The sequence below is a fragment of the Pseudonaja textilis genome, chromosome Z (genome assembly GCF_049901715.1).
Source record: "Pseudonaja textilis isolate UNSWEBS1 chromosome Z, rPseTex1.2, whole genome shotgun sequence".
NCBI lineage: Eukaryota > Metazoa > Chordata > Lepidosauria > Squamata > Elapidae > Pseudonaja > Pseudonaja textilis.
The window spans coordinates 17,190,449-17,210,512 of NC_142008.1; the positions used below are offsets into that span (position 1 = coordinate 17,190,449).

The 20,064-nt window shown below is 38.9% G+C and overlaps 1 protein-coding gene and 1 pseudogene across 1 annotated transcript in view; one reads left to right on the plus strand and one right to left on the minus strand.

Moving 5' to 3' along the window:
- Positions 1-9,969, minus strand: part of CCDC7 (coiled-coil domain containing 7) — a 256,642-nt gene extending 246,673 nt beyond the window's left edge. The window contains exon 1 of the mRNA XM_087917690.1: positions 8,866-9,969. The gene's annotated coding sequence lies outside the window, so the exon portion shown is untranslated. The remainder of the gene's footprint in view (positions 1-8,865) is intronic.
- Positions 5,304-10,494, plus strand: LOC148123917 (uncharacterized; annotated as a pseudogene).
- Positions 10,495-20,064: the final 9,570 nt, after the last annotated feature.

Genomic DNA, 20,064 nt, shown 5'->3' on the forward strand with positions numbered 1-20,064 from the left:
GGAGGAGATATGAAATGACAGGAGATCATATTTGGGGAGAGCTCTGCTTTTCTTATTGTTTTATAATTAAATAACCATTTTTATATTAATATATATGTGTGTATATATAAATATATAATATTAACATTAATTTTTTGTAGAGTTGTAATTGCAGGAATGTTTCAATCTCGGATGGCAAACCTCAGATAAAGAATGTTTCCAAGCAAATACAACTCAGGCAAACAAAGTCACTAATCTATGGATAAAGGAGGATTAGAGAGGGGAAGTAAACATATGTTAGACTTTAACTAGAGATAATTAATTGTATGGATTACTGTACTAAACAGTAACGAAAGTTAAGAAGTAACCAAAGTTAACCAATGATGGAGGATAACTAAAAATGTATATAAATACAAGACTATACTCCAATAAAGATCATAATGATTCAGTTGTTCATGATCAAACAACTCGACTGCCTCGTCATTACAACAAGTGGTGTCTGAACAGGGACCCTCTTACTTTATCCAGCAAGGATTTCGTGCACCTTCAACCCTTTGTGGTTTCTTCAGCCTTTTGGTTTCTGTAAGTATGGGGTCTTCGCTTTCTGAGGAACAAAGGAAGCATGTAGATGAATTAGGCTATTTGTTGAAGAAAAATAATACTGAGGTACCACAGAGAAATCTCTTAAGGATGGTCCAGGAGATTGCAGCTCAGTGCCTATGGTATCCAGAAAAGGGGTCTTTAAAATTAACTGATTGGGAACATATTGGGAAAACATTGCATACTAAACCTCGAGCAAAAGTAGAAGTTTTGCATGTGTGACATTTATGTAGGCATGCAATTGAAAAATTTGGACACAATGAACTTTCTCTTTTAACACCTCCACCTTCACGTTATACTAATGCTGTCATTTGTCCCCCTTCTTCACCTGAATATATGTCTTCAATTTCCTCAGCTCCTGCAGATACAGGGCAAAAGCCTCCTGACTCTATTGTTCAGTCTTCTTTTCAGAAAATGGTAGAGACTTGTAAAAGGGATGCCTCTGTCTCAGGAACAGAACTTGCAGAATTACTATCTGTTTGTCCAGTACAATATTGTCCTGGTCAGGGGCCACAGCTTGGACTGCAAGTAGCAAAATGGGAGGGTCTGCCTTATCAGATCTTAAGAGAGTTTAAAAAGACAGTTACAGACTATGGGATTAGTGGTAATTATGGTAATTAGTGGTAATTTTACAAGAGGACCTGTAGAAGGAATAAAAAATGGTTATACAATGATCCCTGAAGATTGGAAGCAAATATTTTGCATGATTTTAACATCCATGCAATATGTGGTTTGGGAAAGTGAATATATGATATATATATGCTCAAGCTGCTGCTTTAGGAGGAGGAGGAGCATATACAGTTGAGTAGCTATTTGGTTCTGGACCATTTGGTACAATTCTTACTCAAGTTGTTCTTCCTCCAGCTATGTTAACTATTGTTTCTGAATGTGTCTTTCGTGTTTTTCTTAAGGTACCCCAAGCTGGAGAACCTAGAGCAAATTTTTCAAACATTCGATAGAATGCCAATGAGCCTTATGCTGACTTTGTTGAGCATCTGTCCAAAGCAATTAGACAGCAGTTTAGGAAGCTGCTGGTGAACTTCTTCACCAGTTAGCTATTGAAAATGCTAATGCAGATTGTAAAAGAGCTTTACAGCCATTAAAGGCTACTGCTCATTATACTCTAGCAGATATGCTGAGAGTCTGCCAGGATATTGGATCACAAACTTATAAAATGCAAATGTTAGCAGCTGCTATTCAGAAAGGACAGCGACCAATTGGTAACTGTTTTAAGTGTAAGACGCCTGGCCACTTTCAAAAGGACTGTCATTCTACACCTTCTATGCCTCAGAATCGTCCTTCTAAGAAGTGCCCTATTTGCAAAAAGGGATTTCATTGGGCCAATCAATGTCAGTTTCGGTCAGGAAACTTGCCAATGGGTATGGCACCCACCCAGAATCCAAAGCGTGCCTTTCCCATCACTCTGACTCCTCCAGCAGTCTCTCTCACTCCTCCACAGCCACAGCCGATTGCGCTGGGATCAATTTAATCACTCAAGAGGAAATTGAATTTAAATTTCCCATGGAAGTTAAAATAGTTCCATCTCAATTTAAAGGTCCTCTTCCTTTGGGATTAGTTGGCTTAATTTTGCCTCGTTCTTCTGCACACAAAAAGGGCTATTTTGTTGTGCCTGGGGTAACAGATTCAGATTACACTGGTATCCTCATGATTCAGATTTGGGAGAATCTTCCTCAAGTTCTTCCGTGTAATTCTTCTGTTGCTCAATTGCTTCTTCTTCCATATGAAATTCCATCTCCTGGTATAGGTAATCGTGGGGATGCAGGATTTGGATCAACTTCTTTATCTGTAGGCTTACTTCATCAGCTGAACTCCTCTCATCCTTTGTTAACACTCTTCCTTAATAAACAACCATTTCAAGGGTTATTGGATACTGGAGCTGATGTTACTGTCATCTCCTCTTTACAGTGGCCAGTACAGTGGCCAAAAACAACAGTTCCTTCATTGTGGGGAAAAGGAGGTTCTACAGCTGCTTGGCAGAGTGTTCAAGAAATTAATGTTACAACATTTGCTGGTAAGTCCTTTTTCCTACAACCATACATTCTAGATATTCATACTAATATTTGGGGCCGTGATATCCTTTCTCTTCTTAATGCCCATTTGATTCTTGATGATGGCTCTTCCTCTTAAATGGCTCTGTTCTACGCTGGTTTGAGTGGAACAATGGCCATTATCAAGGGAAAAACTCACCGCTTTACAACAATTGGTTCAAGAACAATTGGCTGCTGGTCATATAGAACCTTCTACTAGTCCTCGGAATACTCCTGTTTTTGTTATAAAAAAGAAAAATGGGAAATGGCGTCTCCTTCAGGATTTAAGAGAAATTAATAAATATATCCAACCCATGGGTCCTTTACAATGTGGTCTACCAAATCCTAATTTAATTACTAATTTTTATAAATTATTGGTAGTTGATCTTAAAGACTGCTTTTTTACTATACCTTTGCAGCCTCAAGACAAAGAAAAATTTGCATTTACTGTCCCAGTTTTTAATAATAGCATGCCCACAAAACGATATCATTGGCGATTGTTGCCTCAGGGAATGCTTAATTCCCCTACGCTTTGTCAATATTTCGTGGATAATGCCCTTCAACCTTTTTGGAATAAATTTCCTTCCTATTTAGTCTAACATTATATGGATGGTATATTGACAGCAGCCCCGGATTTTGATGAATCTAAGTTGTTAAAAGAGTTAATGGATATTGTGGCACAACAGGGATTGTATATAGCCTCAGACAAAATTCAAAAGGTAGAACCTTATACCTACTTAGGACATAGAATTTTGCACAATTCCTCCATTCCAATTCTTCCTGAATTACAAGTACAGAAATCATATACGTTAGTACAATTGCAAAAATTACTTGGCATTATTAATTGAGCACCCCCATCCTTCTACATTACAACTAGTGATATGTTGCCCTTATTTCAGTCTTTGAAGGGAGCACAATCACCAGGAGATCTAGTTGTATTAACTGATCCTCAAAGAACATGCCTTCAAGAAATATTGAATAAGTTTAAGCATCGATATGTGGACAGGATAACATCCTTAACAATAGGACTTTGCTTAGCTATTCTTCCCACTACACCCTTACCCATGGGATGTCTTTATTCTAATGCGTCCCCGCAAGCGGTCAACATACATGAATGGATTAATTTGTCAGCCTAGAAACATCCTTATCACTCAGCATTAGAGTATTTGATTATTAAAGGTCGTAAACGAGCCTTACATCTTACAGGACAGGATCTCATTAGCATAGCTTTCACTGGTACAAAAGTTGAACATGAGCATTTTGATGATGATTTCAGGATCATATCAGATAGCCTTTTCTCAATATGCGGGAAATTTGTTGTATTCTTTACCCAAGGATCCTAGAATAGTGGTTACTACTACTTTAAATCCGGCCTTTTCTTCCATTTTTGTGCGAAATCCTATTTCTAAAGCTCTTACTGATGGATCACCTACAAGGGGTGTGGTTGTCTGGCAGATTCAACAACAATGGTATTCTAAATTTACTGCCACGCAGACTTCAGCTCAACGTGCTGAGCTGGCTGCTGTGATTTTGGCTTTACGATTGTTCAATGACCAACCTATTAACTTGATCGCTGATACTCAATATGTGTATTTAGCTATGCAATCTCTTCCCTTTTCTTATTGTGCTCTCTCTTTGGATAAGAATTTGTTATCCTTGTTTTTATCTTTAAAGAATAGTTTGGAAACTCGCTTGTATTCTTTGTATGTAGAACACATTTGAAGTCATAACTCCCTTTACTAATGCCTTGACTGAAGGAAATTGGAAGACCGATGAATCCTTAAAAGATGTTGCGTCTTTGTTTGCTGATCCTGTTGCTGGTCATTCTTATTTTCATCAAAATGCCAAATAGCTTGCAAAGCAATTTAAAATTTCATTATCTCAAGCCCAGGATATTGTCCGTGCTTGTCCAGCTTGTCAGCAACTGGCAGTCCCCTTTCCAGTGGGTGTCAACCCATGAGGAACCCAACCTAATCAAATTTGGCAAATGGATATAACTCAATTTTCAACCTTTAAGCCATACTGTTATCTTCACACGTCTATTGACACTCATTCACATTTCCTTTGGGTTACCGTTTCAAAACATGAATGTACTTCAGATGTTATTTCTCATTGCCTATCCTCTTTTGCTGTAATGGGTCAGCCTTCTCAGTTGAAAACTGACAATGGCTCAGCTTATATTAGTAAGGAATTTCAAACCTTTTGTCAGAAATGGAATATTACGTTAGTGCATGGAATTCCTTACAACTCTCAGGGTCAAGCTATAGTTGAGTGAGTTCATCGTACTTTTAAGGCATTGCTTCAGAAACAATTACAAACTGAGTCTGGCCCTTACCATTTGCGAAAGATTCAAAATCTCATTGCTGTAGCATTATATACTTGGAATTATTTAACCTTTTCAGATTCTCTTGCAGACTCACCTGTTATTTTGCATTTTCAAACTACTGAATCTTTAGCAAGGCCTTTGGTAAAGTATCGCCAAGCTCCATATCCAACCTGGAAAGGCCCTACACCGCTGATCACCTGGGGTCGCGGTTACACTGCCATGGAAGATCCTTCTACTCAACAAGCAGTGTGGGTTCCAGCGCGCTGTGTTCGTCCGTATCATGGCATGGCATCAGGGCCTTCACTACCCGATTCCGGATTTCAATCTTCATCTTCCAAGGTCAAAGCGCCTGCAACCCATCACTTGGGGACAGGTTAAATCTACTACATATCAAGCTCAACAACAACTGCAAAAGGCCTCATTACCTCAGACTCCTGAAAATCTTGTTGCTGCTGTTTTTGGTATTATTACTGCTAACTCTGTTACCATTTTACTTTATATTTTCTTGTTTATGGTTAATGGTGTTTCTGCTCTATGGTTCATCTTAACCCTAATTTGTGGGTTCGTCATGCCCAATACATGTTTATGACCCATGGGACAAATATTACTTTATACTATGAGCCCCCAATGGCATTTGGTCAAATTTCTTTTACCCCTAACTTGATCATGTCTTCTACATTTATTGTCTCACAACTACTATCTATTTCACACTCCTGGCTATTTTCTACACCCCCTATGCAATTGAATTCTGTCCGTTGGCATTACTTGAAAGTTAGTCAATTTACAAGGGGTCTGTGTTTCTGTTATCATGCTAAACACACTTGGCTTCGTAATTGGTCTGATTATGATGCTGCTCAACACATATTAAAAAAGGTAGGGAATTATAGTTATTGTTCTGACTACTATTGGTTGTCAGGTACCTTTAATTCTTCTTTGCATGGAATTAATATAGCTCCTGATATGTATCCTGACAATTTTCCTATTTTTAATGCCTCTGATCAATCTAATACAGGATCAATATGCGCTGGTTGGCAGCTGAAGGATCCTAATATGTGGTTCTTTTTTGATAAATATGCTACTAATGTTCATCCTCAGAATTATCAATGTGCAACTATAGGTTATTTTACTCTACCTGTTCAAATAGGTACGCTCCCATCAACTCAATAGCGGCATTCCTCTCTGAGGCCTACATGTAATGATGAAGTCATTATTGACACACAATTGTCTTCTGGTTCTACATTTGGCCGTGCATTGGCAGGGGCCATTACAGGGGTCCTTACTCTAGGCTCTTATCCTGGCATAATTGCTCAAGAAAACAGACGATCTATTCTTGGTTTCACCTGCAGACTTGAAAAATCCATCAATGCTACCACTGCTATTATTTGTGATTTGCAGCATGAAATAGAAGACTTAAATCAAGATGTCTTACAGCAGCGTTTTGCCATAGACTATCTCTTAACCCCTCAGGGAGGGTATTGTATGTTAGTTGGACGCCGTGGATGTGCTGTGAATTTTCATTCTTTGAATAAAACTATTGAGGATGAGCTTGCCAATTTACAATCATACATTCAAAATAATATCCATGCTCATTACTCACCTTTTGAGTGGTTAATCAATTGGCTCCCTGATTGGTCTTGGCTCAGAGTTTTTCTTTTATGCTATAATTATTATTGTACTAATTGCAACCTGTTTTATTCAATGTATTCCAAATTTATTTGCATTGTTTTGTCCTGCTTCTCCCTCTCTTAATCCTCTACAATTGTGATACATTCATAAATCTTTGAATCCTCCATTTAAAATAAAAAACAAGGATATGTAGAGTTGTAAGTGCAGGAATGTTCCAATCTCGGATGGCAAACCTCAGATAAAGAATGTTTCCAAGCAAATACAACTCAGGCAAACAAAGTCACTAATCTAATCTCAAAATCATAGATTTTGTATATTGGTATCCTCCTCTTATTTTCTTGGAAGAACACACAAGGAGGATTAGAGAGGGGAAGTAAACATATGTTAGACTTTAACTAGAGATAATTAATTGTATAGATTACTGTACTAAACAGTAACGAAAGTTAAGCAGTAACCAAAGTTAACCAATGATGGAGGATAACTAAAAATGTATATAAAGACTATACTCCAATAAAGATCATGATGATTCAGTTGTTCATGATCAAACAACTCGACTGTCTCGTCATTACAACAATTTTTAATATTAAATTTATATTTAATATAAAAATAAAAAAATATATATTAATTTTTTTAAAAAAAATCATATTAGTGGTCCTTGGGATTTAAAAGTATGAGTTTGGTGGTCCCTGAGGTCCAAAAGGTTGGCGACCCCTGTTCTAGGCTCTCTTGTTGTTGCTTCTTCTTTTTATTTTCTTTTGCCATGTATGCTATAGCCATGCCACTCTTATATGCTTTTGTGGTGTCCCATAGATTTTGTATATTGGTATCCTCCTTCTTATTTTCTTAGAAGAACACACATAGTTGCTCTTCCATCCTCAATTTAAATTCTTTGTGATTTAGGATCAATCTTTTTAGAGTCCATCTGCCTCTCTTTTTCTTCCCCTTCCATATAGTCCAGATCAGAGGTGACTAGAGTATAGGTGAGCATGAGCAGGGATTGCTGGTCCAGAAAATGGAAATAACTGACATACATTCCTTGTGCAATGGTCTTCCAGGCCACAGCTGCCATCTGCTCCATGAGCAGGAAAACCCCCAGATTACACATCAGATCAATCTGAGGCAGTGCCACTCACCCAAGACGGCAATTGTTATATCTTTCAAAAATCCTGGAGCACCAGGGAAGTACCAGAGGATTGGAAAAGAACTGATGGGGTTTCCCATCTTCAGCAAAGGAAAGAAGGAAACTACAGCCTGGCATCAATACCTGGGAAGATACTGGAAAATAATAATCAAAAAACAGATCTGCAAACATCTAGAAACATATAAAGTTATCATTCAAAGTCAGCACAGGTTTGTTAAAAATAGATCATGCCAAACCAAAACTTATTTCATTCTTTGACAAAGTGACCAAATTACGAGACCAGCGAAATTCTGTGGACATAGTATACTTAAGACTTCAGCAATGCAACCAACAAAGTAGACTACAACCTACTTTTTGATAAAGTAGAAAAATGTGGGATAGACAGCATCACCACCAGATGGATTTTTAACTGGCTGACAAACTGTACTCAACAAGTGGTCCTTATGGGAAAGGAAGTAGTATGGTACCACAAGGCTCCGTCTTAGGCCAAGTACCATTCAGTATTTTCATAAATGACTTAGATGAGGGAATAGAAGGGGAACTCATCAAATTTTCAGAAGACACTAAGCTGGCAGGAATAACCAATACCCCAGAAGGCAAGTTCAGAAATCAAAAGGATCTTGACAGACTTGAGCAATGGGCCATATCCAAAAACATAAAATTTAATGTGGTAAAAAGCAAGGTCTTATACCTAGGCAGGAGAAACAAAAGATTCAAGTACAGATTAGGTGAAATCTGACTCAAAAAACAGTAACTATAAGAGAAGCCTTCATGTCTAAGTGGATAATCATTTAAATATGAGCAGTGTGTGGAAGCCACCAAAAAAGTTAATATAACCCTTGGTTGTATAAACAGAGGCATAGAAAATATTGGTACTACTTTATAAATCATTAGTAAGACCACCCCTGGAATACTGCATCTAGTCTTGGTCACCACATTACAAAAAAGAGATTGATTCCATTCCAGCCATATTCTAATTGACTGATTGAAATCTGGAGCTGAATTCTCATCCTGACCAATACTACTGGATGATAAGACGGCAAATGGGAATTCAATAAGTAGATTCACCCAAATTACTATGTGATTTTAATTTCGGCTTCACATGTTAAAGCATTATGATTTGTAAAGTACAGCATATTACTTACGACCATCTGTATTCAGTCTCCAAAATACGCTTCAGCAAGCATGGGAAAATAAGTAGAGCTTTCTTATCCCAAAACAAGACTTTCAGGCAGGGTCCTCAATAACTACCTCTCAAGGTACAATAACGGAAGGGCAAAGGGGAGAAGGGAAAGGTCACACAGTCACATAAGGGTTTCTGTACTGTGCCTCTCCTGTCCTTTCCAATATGTGGCCATACAAACATACATACCAGTACATATAGCTCTTGCAACCCTTTTCCCCAGAAGAATCCATCCCTTATGGCCATCTCATTCTTTCCCAAGCAGAAACAACCTCTCCTCTCCCCCGCCCCATCACCAGAAAAGCACTATCAGAAAGCAAAAAAACAGAAAAATCATCAGATAATACAAGAGTTTCTTTTCCACCACATCCTCTGGCCTCAACTGACTTGACTGACTTTATGTTATTTTTATTATTTATTTAATTGTTGAACATCTATCAATAACACTGTATTCCCAAATGAGAGGCGAAGAGGCTATTGATGGTGCAGCTGCTGTGGAAATAGCACCTCAAAAATGTCTGAGAAAGAGGAGGTGCTCAGTCCCCACTTGTAGTTTATCCATTGCTGCCTCTTTCCATTTGTACCACTAGACCTTGACAACTCCTGTGGAGATGCAACACCCCCACCTACACACAACAAAGTTTTTGGAGGGTCTCCAAAGTAGGAGCTCAGAGTCTATTTACCTATGGATCCCATAGTGTCTATATCTCTCCCATTTGTATAACCAGTGTATTTCTTGTAAAAATATAACCTCAAACGTGGAGATAAGTATAACGCTCTATTCATAACTCGATAACCCATGATTAATTCTAGTTTGTTGTTTCCTGATTTTGTACAACATAAACTAGCAACAGACTGGTTAGTACAATGCAATAAATGAAACAAACAAAATGTTAAAAAGTTATGATATTTGTGTAGTTACTTACCAAGAACCTCTAAATTACATTAAAGTAACCAAAATATCTTTATGGTCCCCAAGGCATCACAACTTTTGAGCACTTCTAATGTTTGGAAATTGAAAGCTGATAGATTTGAAATGCCCTAACATACCTTTAGGGTGTGGTCAGTCTTCTGAAGCAAGAGAACTGGGATAATATATTAGATCCTTGGGATAATATTTTATATATATAATATTTATATATAAGATTTTAATTAACCTATGTTATAGTTAAGCGTACGTTATGCTTAAATCTATGCTTCTGCATCACATAACACAGCAGCTAAATTTATAATTTTCGTCTTCCGCAGCCCCACCTAGGCAAAGGCCGAGTTAAACCTTCTTTTTATGGTCAATGCTTTCCGAAAGATGTTCAACTGCCCAGGCGCCACATCTCCCCCTGGCCGCACTCCGCTTTATCCAGCCGCCGCTTCGGGTGTCTTGCTGATGTTTCTTCTGAGGAAAAGGCCGTTGCCCCGAAGGAAGGAGAGCCGGCGAGTTTGCGAGCTGCGGCGAAGCTCGCGGCCTTTGCGTCATCAACTGTCATTTGTTCAGAACGAGAGCTTGAGTTTTCCGCCTGCAGAAGCGCTACGAGAGTTCCGCGGAGGGGGGCGCGGGGGGCGAGCTCGGTGTCTGGCTGAAGACGCGTTGTAATCTGTTAGCCTTAATCCAAAAGACTAATATCTTTACTTAGGATCAGTTAAAATCCTAAGAAAATAGTCGACTGAGTCCGAAGCCTTTATTGGAGCGTACCGTAAACACACAAAAGAAAATTAAAATTGTTAGAGCGTGGAGGATGTTGGACAATATCTCACCAGCATCTCTTCCTAATTGCTTTCTTTCCATATCTTTTTCATTAAGTCTGATTCCTATCAGAAGCATTGAAAATCCGTTTTACATTATCTTTATCCCACAGAAAATATGAGTGCAAATTGCTACCAATCATCAAATTCTCCTAATTCCCTAAATACCAGTAAGACTCAATAATAATAAGAATAATAAAGAGTTCTCTTTTCGTTTGATTTATTTTGGATCAGGCTGTTTACAACAAGTCGATTGTTTTAACATGGTTGCCTGCAGGAAACCAGGATTTAATTTACCTTCTAGTGGAGCCCAAATTCAGCAAAATCAATCTGGTAGTAGAATCGGAAAGATCATATTGGAAAATAATGTATTCTGTCAAATTACCTATACATAGGTGGATTTTATTTGAAGAACTGCCTATCTCCCTTAGCTTCTTTCCACCAGTAAGATCAAGCAGAGTTGACATGTTTGGGTTTCCTTTAATCAAACAATACCATCAATGGAGAACTAGGAAGCGTGTCTTCTCTGTTTTGGCACTTGCCATCTCACATAATATACCCTCTGCCCATGTCGTTCTAGTAGTCTACAGAAACGTAGCTCTTCTCCCAGGCTGCAAAGTTGGATGCTTGAGAAACATCATTGGTTATGTTTTCTGTTACAGGGAATAAGTTTGTACATGTGGGGATTTTTTCCCCCTTTATAATGGATAAGCTGCCTGGTGTCATTGTGGAATCAGTGGACTTCTGAATCTGATAAAGCAATTTCATTGTATATATGTACAATGACAATAAAGATTATTAAATAAATAAAACTAGAAATAAAACAATGATAAACAGCTCAAACAATAAATGGAACAACCAAGGCCAACCATTACATATTCGATTCATACCTAGACAGCCTGATGCCATGTTCCCTCTCAGCAGTTGGACAGGTCCCCAACATTTTAGCCTTCTGGAAGACCATAAATACCTGGTTCTTCACCCAGGCACTAGGGTAGAGTGATGAGAGTCTGTAGATCATGGATGTCCAACTGTTTGGCTTGCCTGGGCTGCCTTAAATGAAGAGGAATTATCTTGGGCGACATATAAAATATATAAAAAGGATAATATGAATTGCATTATCCTCATCATTTTAGCCATTGTCTATCCACTGAAGGATGAAAGCCAACCAATATTGTCCTGAGCTTTCTTTTGCCAACTGGGCCTGCAATACTTGCTGATGTCATCGATCCATCATGTTTTAGGTCTCTTTCATGGACACTTTTTATGAAGTTGGATCCATTATATGACTGCCTTGATCCATCTGTCATGATTTCTTCTTGCTATGTGATCTTTCCATTTCCATTTCAATTCTTTGACTCTCTCAATGATAAAGAAAATTTAACAGTGTGTTCAATTTGGTTGGCAGGCATTTGGCAAGCTAATTTTCAAGAACAACCTCCCTGTATGCCTGAAGAGAAAAGTTTTCAATCAGTGTGTGCTACCTGCTCTAACATATGCTGGTGAAACATGGACACTAAATTCACAATCAATACAAAAACTATGAGCAGTACAAAGAGCCATAAAAAGATACATTTGGCATTTTAAGACAAGATAGAAAGACTTGCACATGGATTAAAGAACAAGCAAAATATATCATATCATGAATCGCATAATAATGTTAAATGTTTATGATATTGTGTGGCTGCATTACTCGCCAAGGCTTGTGGGCTACATTGGACATGTCTGCTGTAGATGATTGTTGGGGTATTCTAAGGGGATGAATGAGGCACTTGCTTTTAGTTTTCATTTTTTATGGTTTTCTGATTTTGTAATTATATTGTTGTTGTGAGCTGCCCATAGAGGTGCTCCAAGATGGTTAGTCTTACAAATCTCTTAAATGATAAACACCTGGAGAGAAGAACCAAGTTTTCAGGATCCTATAGAAAACTAGGAGGATCAGATTATCTGAATCTCAGAAGAAATACCATTCCATAGAGCAGGTGCTGAAACAATGAAGGTACGTGTTCTGGAAAGTGCCAGATTATATTGTTTCATAGAAGTGATCAGAGTATTGTACTTTGCCAGATCTCATGGGACAAGCAGAGATAATTGGAGATTGGAAATCCTACAAATAATTCAACCCTGTGTCATGAAAGGCTTTATAGATGATAACCAGCAACACGAAGGGCACCTGGGTCCATGAAATACTCATATTAATGTGATTCACTGAAGCATACCTATAAGTATTTGCACTACTGCATTCTGGATCAATCGCCCTTACAGTTGGACATTAGAAGCCAGCCCAAGGAAAGTGAGTAACATAAAATTATTTTATTTTTTGAAAAGTTGTCTGTTTAAGCTTTTTTTTCTTTGCATATATTCTCAATTTTTAAAAATTTCATGTCATCAACTGTAATTTTCTCCAGCATGGAGCTGCATGATTATGAAGAGCTCCATCTGATAAAGTTTTACCTTGTTGTACAGTTATTAAAGCATAGATGTACAGAAATGTTTAAATCATTCAGTTGTTATAGAGTTAGCTCATTGCAAACAGATTTGTCAAGTCTCCCTAATACAATTATTCTCCTGTGCAATAATCTTATATTCAGTGTGGTGGTCTGACATTTGTAAATGAGACGCAGGGAAAACGTCTGAGCTTATGCCAGCCCCGAGTAGACCCAGGTACCAGCTTTTATTGAGAACAAAATGCACATACAGAAAACAAGTGACCTCAACAGGATGTTATTTCCACAGGATATATAGGAAGAGAATAAACAGGATGAGAATATACATCTGTGGAAATTCCCATGGGAATGGCTCAGCTATTCCCTTGGGAATGGCTCAGCTATATACTATGACCTTTCACCGACATATCTGGTCCTCTAAGCTTCGCAGGTCCTAACAGGACAAAAACACCCATAGCAGGCGGAAATGCCCCCCCCACCAGAGGCATTTTTTAGTCCCTAGATCTATGCAAAGCTATACAAGGACCCACAGAATAAAATATATTACCACATTCCCTCCTTTTTTATTTATTCAAAGATAGGGGTGTTTTAGTGGCATAATACACAGTTCCTCGCGACTTTCGCGACTTGGTCCCATACGTTGAAAAGCTGAGGTACACATTTGAAATAGATTAGGAATACATTGAATACAGCAACATAACATAATAAGTATAATAACAATTGTCACAACTAATTGAAGCAATGAACGTAACCATGAGCTGTCAGGAAGCCAATCCCATAGCAAAGCCCAAGGTGACTTATCAAAGCCATCTTTTCCTGCTTCGTGTTCAGCTATGCGGTCTTCCATATCGTGAACAGTTTTTGTAATGTTAGGCTCATAATTATGTATAAAAATACAACAATGTGAATGAATTAAAGCACAAACTCCTCCTTTAGCAGCTAATATTATGTCTAAAGCATAACGATTTTGTAAAGTAATTTGGCGAATTTCAGACACTTCTTCATTTAACATCTTAATGCTCTTAACAGTATTATTAAACATAGCAACAGTGAAATTATTTAAAATATGCAGATCCCGATAATTCATAGCCACTCCCAAAGGTGGTAATGCCGCCCTGGAAAGTTGAGTTAACCACCACCCTCCCGTGGTGAGACCCGAATCCACCTCCCTCCTGTTACGAATCCGGGCCTTGGGCAGTTGGTCTAACTTATATATTACTGGGATGACATGCCCAATCGTACACACCCCAGACCAATCCTTTGGCCATTGTTGATAAGCAGTATCCCCACATAGCAGCCATAACCCATCCGGAAGAGGAAAGTATTTTAAATGCTTATGATAGATATTATTGGAGGCCTGACTTTCCCAACCCCACATTAGCCACATCCAAGTACAGAGAACATATGCCCCGTGACCAATGTCAGGCCTCTTAGTGGTTGTCCGATTTACACAACAGTCACGGGAAACTTTCAAAGCCTTGGATAACGTAGAAGATGTCCGATTTATGCAGTTACTCTTACTAGTAATGCTTTTACACATTTCATACATCCTCCTTCCAAAGGAATCACCTTCTTACAGGGTGTAGTATTTCCCAGCAAAATAGATTGAGTCCCCACAGGGGGCGGTAATAACAAACCGATGCTTTGGTAGTGAAAGTTACCTTTGTTGTGAATAATGTTTGATTCCACTTTTCGGGGTCTGGACCCCAGTAAAGCCAATGTTTAAAATCATTATAATCAAAATTAGCACTGGTTCGCTCATTCAAAGGAACACCATGTAACAAAACTCCACCTTTCCCAGACCCAGGCACATGCATACAAAGCCAACAATTAGTTACATTTAAACCCTTAGCTGCCATCCGAATGTCCTTGATGTAGGAATTTTCTTTCCATAAATTATCACCAAGGTCTCTAGTTTTTGAGATAATAGCAGTTCTCCGCCTCCGTATTAGAGTCCGTGGAGGCATAAGACGAATGGAAAGAGAGTCTGTGTAAGGAAACTTAGGTAACTCCAATTGACATCTATATTGTCCATAGTCTGAAACAGAAATATTAAACAGGATCAGAGTTGTAGCACAGGCTGAAGATATAATATCCTTATCAGGTCCCGAGTAAAGAATGTCTTGACCCTTATGCCAGGACCAATATGCTGGAAAAATCAAAGGATGCCGCTGTTTGCAGATTAATTTAGTCTGATTCCCCAAAGGAACCTGCTGCATACAAGTTGGCAATCTCAGATAAGCAGTCATCTTTTCCCAGCCTTCACAGCGCCACGCCTGGACTGCCGGCATCAAGAGAATCAGGAACCACGGAAACGCCATCCTGAGAATCAGGAACCTCCCTCACTGGCACCTGCGAAGACGCCTGTGAATGATCAGGCCGAATACATCGACCAGGAACCCAACGAATTTGACCAAGATGTTCTACTGCTGCATAACCACGTCCCCACGTAATCAGCTCAGCGGGAACCCATGCCGGATCCGGAAGGAATCGCACCAACACTCGAGGCCTCACTGCATCTGTAGAAGGAGAAGAAAAATGCCTGCTGGCCGCGCTCGCAGGGGGGTTACCAGACAAATTTAAAAAATTTAAAGTATACAAAGCTAGATTTAATTGATCTTGAATTGCCGGAAGCCCCAGGAGCTTCCCTCCTTTTTTATTTAATTTAGCTAACATGTTCTTCAGCGTGCCATTATAACGCTCTACAATAGCCTGTCCTGTGGAATTGTATGGAATCCCAAATTTATGTTCCACGGACCACTGTTTGCAAAACTGATCAAAGACTGTGCTCCGATAAGCTGCACCATTGTCTGTTTTTAAAGTTTGAGGCGTACCAGCAACTGAAAATGTCTTAATGCAATGATTGATGACATGTTTAACCGCTTCACCTCTTTGAGGAGTAGCCATTAGAAATCCTGAGTAAGTATCCACAGTCACATGTATATACTTCCAAGGTGCAAATGATGGATACTGAGTAACATCCATTTGCCAAATCATTGAAGGTTTCAACCCCCTGGGGTTGACTCCCATAGGAATAGCCGTGCCTTGCTTTGAACAAGTTGGACATTGTTGAATTATGGCAGCAGCTTCTGCAGCAGTAAGCTTAAATTGATGTGCCAATGCTTTAGCATTTTGATGAAAATAACTATGGCTGTCCCATGGCTGGACAGTGAGAACTGAAGTTACAGCACTGTCAGCTTTGGCATTGCCTTGTGATAAAATTCCAGGTAAATTACTATGGATACAAATATGGACAATAAAACACACATTCACACGCTGCTCCAAACATCCTTGCAACAACAAAAGCAAACGTAGAATATTAGGTGATATTCCAGGAGACAAATAAGAACCTGCTACAAAGGGTAACAAGTTATATACATACAAGGAATCCACTATTAGATTAAAATCCTGATTTTGAAAATTTTGAAAAGCCAAAACTACAGCAGCAAGTTCTGCCTGCTGGGCAGACTTCTGCTCTGATGTCACTTTTGTATGCCAAATTCCAGATTTATCTTTCCAAACACAAGCACCAAACACAAAAAAATTTTCTCCATCAGTAAAAACTTTAGGAGCATCTGATATACTGATTTAGGTCACACTCTGTCCCATTGATCTCTTTTTTTGCTGACTTTGATCCCCTCCAGGAGCCCAACATTGCGCTTTAAAATGTCCAGGCTTCCCACAATTGAAAAAAGTTTCTTTATTATTTCCTGCCTGCAGAGCCAGAGCTAAAGTCTCCATGTTAAAAGTCTGACTCCCCACCTTCCTACATGCGTTTATCAAATCTGTGATCTCTCGCTTTCCACTCGCAATAAGTGGATTAAGGATCTTTTTGCGATCTACATTAGCCTGATCTACCGCTAACTTCAAAAGCAATTCATTCCGGGCAAATTGATTGTCAATTTGCCTTTCAATAGCCAATTTCAATCTGCTAATGAAATTTTCATAGGGTTCATTGTTTCCTTGTTTGATGTTAGTAAAGGTCTTCTCACCACCTTCGCCGTCAGGGAGAACCCCCAGGGCTTGTAAAATTAACTGTGGGAGAAGAACGAATCCCTCTTCTGGCATTCCATCTCGCTGTCGTTCCACTGTTGTAAAATCACCAGCTCCATAAAGCTGATCTGCAGTAACATTTGCTGTTCCCCTCTGAACTGCCAGCTGTCTCCATTTCTGATCTAACACCAAAATTGAGCTGGGGTTAGAATCATATTTAACAGAGCTTTCCAGTCAGCTGGAATCATTTTATTTCCATAACCGACTGCTTCTAGCAATGCCTGAGCAAATGGCGATCTAACTCCATATTCTTTTACTGCTTGCTTAATTTCCTTTAAAACACTGAGAGGCAGAGGCTTCCATACTCTCTGTGGATTTAAAGCAACATCTACACCAATTTCTATTGGATTAAGTTGAATCTCCACTCCAAATTCTACCAAATCATCTCCTGATAATTCCCCTCTATTTGTTGCTTCCTGAATAGCTGCAGTAACTGCATCTACTTGAACTCTTAAAGGCAAACTCTTCTCTTCTGACAAAGTATTTTCAGCGCCTGACAGTCCTCTGGATTTATCTGGAGGTGCTGTCGGTGGCAATATACGTACCGCATGGTAAGGCGGCAAACCTTCTTCAGGGGTGCTAGGAGCGGTTGTTCATGAGTAGCTAATGCATCCATAACCACCCTCCAGGTTAACAAAATTGAAGAAGGGGCACGAGGCTCCTCGTGCAAAAATTTCCCTATCTTTCTCCAGGACTCTACTTTAATACTACCTCCCTCTGGATAACACGGAATATGTTTCCAAACATACTGTAATAAGTCCTCAATTTCTTTCTTTCCTACTGCATGTCCTCTACTATGAACTCCAAACTTAAACCTATTCCCAGTGATTTCTCTCATTTCCCTAAGGTGCTTTGTCTGAGCTTTGAGAAATCTCCCCCCATACTCACGAAAAGAATCTATCTCCGTCCAGCGAAGAAGATGAGGGCCCAGTCGACGTCCACGACAATGAGTATAAGATGCAGGAAACGTATAGCTTTTCAAAGCTATCACGTCGGGGTCACCACTTGTGGTGGTCTGACATTTGTAAATGAGACGCAGGAAAACGTCTGAGCTTATGCCAGCCCCGGTAGACCCAGGTACCAGCTTTATTGAGGAACAAAATGCACATACAGAAAACAAGTGACCTCAACAGGATGTTATTTCCACAGGATATATAGGAAGAGAATAAACAGGATGAGAATATACATCTGTGGAAATTCCCATGGGAATAGCTCAGCTATTCCCTTTGGGAATGGCTCTCAGCTATATACTATGACCTTTCACCGACATATCTGGTCCTCTAAGCTTCGCAGGTCCTAACAGGTAGAAATGCCCCCCACCAGAGGCATTTTTAGTCCCTAGATCTATGCAAAGCTATACAAGGACCCACAGAATAAAATATATTACCACATTCAGCTTTCTAAAGTACAAAATGCCATGACAAGGAAAGCAACTCTTACATGTCTTTCACATATCAAACCTCTTTAAGGCGAAAAATATCAGCTCTATTTACAGGCATCTATAAGTGTAAAGACCCTACAGGGGATTAGCTGATTTCTGTTAACATTGGTTAGAATAAATACATATACCAAAAGACTACATTGGAAATTTTTCACTGCAGTTTTGAAGAGCTTTTCCTAAGGGTGTCAGCAGGTATAAATATTAATGTGATAAAAATATGAAATATGTGAGGATATTTATTAGTTATTTGATTATATAAAATATAATGAAATGAAAATGGAATTTGTTTTACATTTGTGCTTGAACTCTAAGATTCTAATCTTAAAATCATAGAATCAAGTTGGAAGGGACCTATGAGGTAATCATCTAATCCCCTATATACTTCAGAATTCCCTACATTATTCCTGCTATATTACTGTCTCATCTCCATCTGAAAACCTCCAGTGAAGAGGAAAAAAATCACTCTATGGATTGACAATCACTCTACCGATTGACAGCTGTCAATAAAAAGAATGTCTAATCTATATGAACATCCTTAAGTTTCCATGCCATTCATCTTAATTTTACCCTCTGGAGAAAGCAAAAATAAGTCTGAATCTTCTACAATGTGACAATATTTTAGATTTTTTAGAGTTTTTTTTTCCTTCTTCCTTTTTTTTCTTCCCAATACTAGAAAGTAAAAATATAAAAAAAAAAACCCCCCCCAAATTTATTCTCCCCCATAACAACAAATTGGTCCAGGTTATAAAAGATGTAATCCCAGACATCACAAGGATACCATATTGTTGATCCTCCTATTTTCCAAAACAGATTTATTATAAAATTATGTGTAAGTAGGGGTGTCAAACTCAAGGCCCATGGGCCGGATCTGGTCTACGGGGTGCTTAGATCTGGCCTGTGGGAATGAGGTGCTTCTGCCAGAAAAAAACAGAGCTTGGGCGGCCCTCCAAGCCGTTGCAGCTGAAAATGGAGTACAGGAGCCCGTTTTCGCTGGCAGAGTACTCAGCCACTACAGGTGCCCCTCACACGAGTGATATCAAGCTGGGCATGCCCACCCTGGCCACATCCAGCCCCCCACTGAGGTCAAATGCAACCTTGATGCGGACCTCAATCAAATAGAGTTTGACACCCCTGGTGTAAAAAAAACCAAACCAAATATTTGATTAACACAATTTTGCAGTAGTGAATTAAATATTATGAGAATATATGAAAAGATTTTAGGGGAACTACTACTTAAATTAAGATTTAAAATTTGATAATCCAATCTGGAATAAAAATGAGAAGTATAGGCCACTGTTAAAGCTGCCTGTTTGATTGATGAGTCAGTAGTATTTCAAAGGATACATATTTCAGATCAATCTGTATCAGACAAATCAGTTTAGTGGCATGTATCCCTCTAGCAATTCTAGGCTGAAAGAAAGAGAGGCCCCTTATTCAATGGAATATCACTTGATCAAATACAATGTCAGGAAGTTCTAAT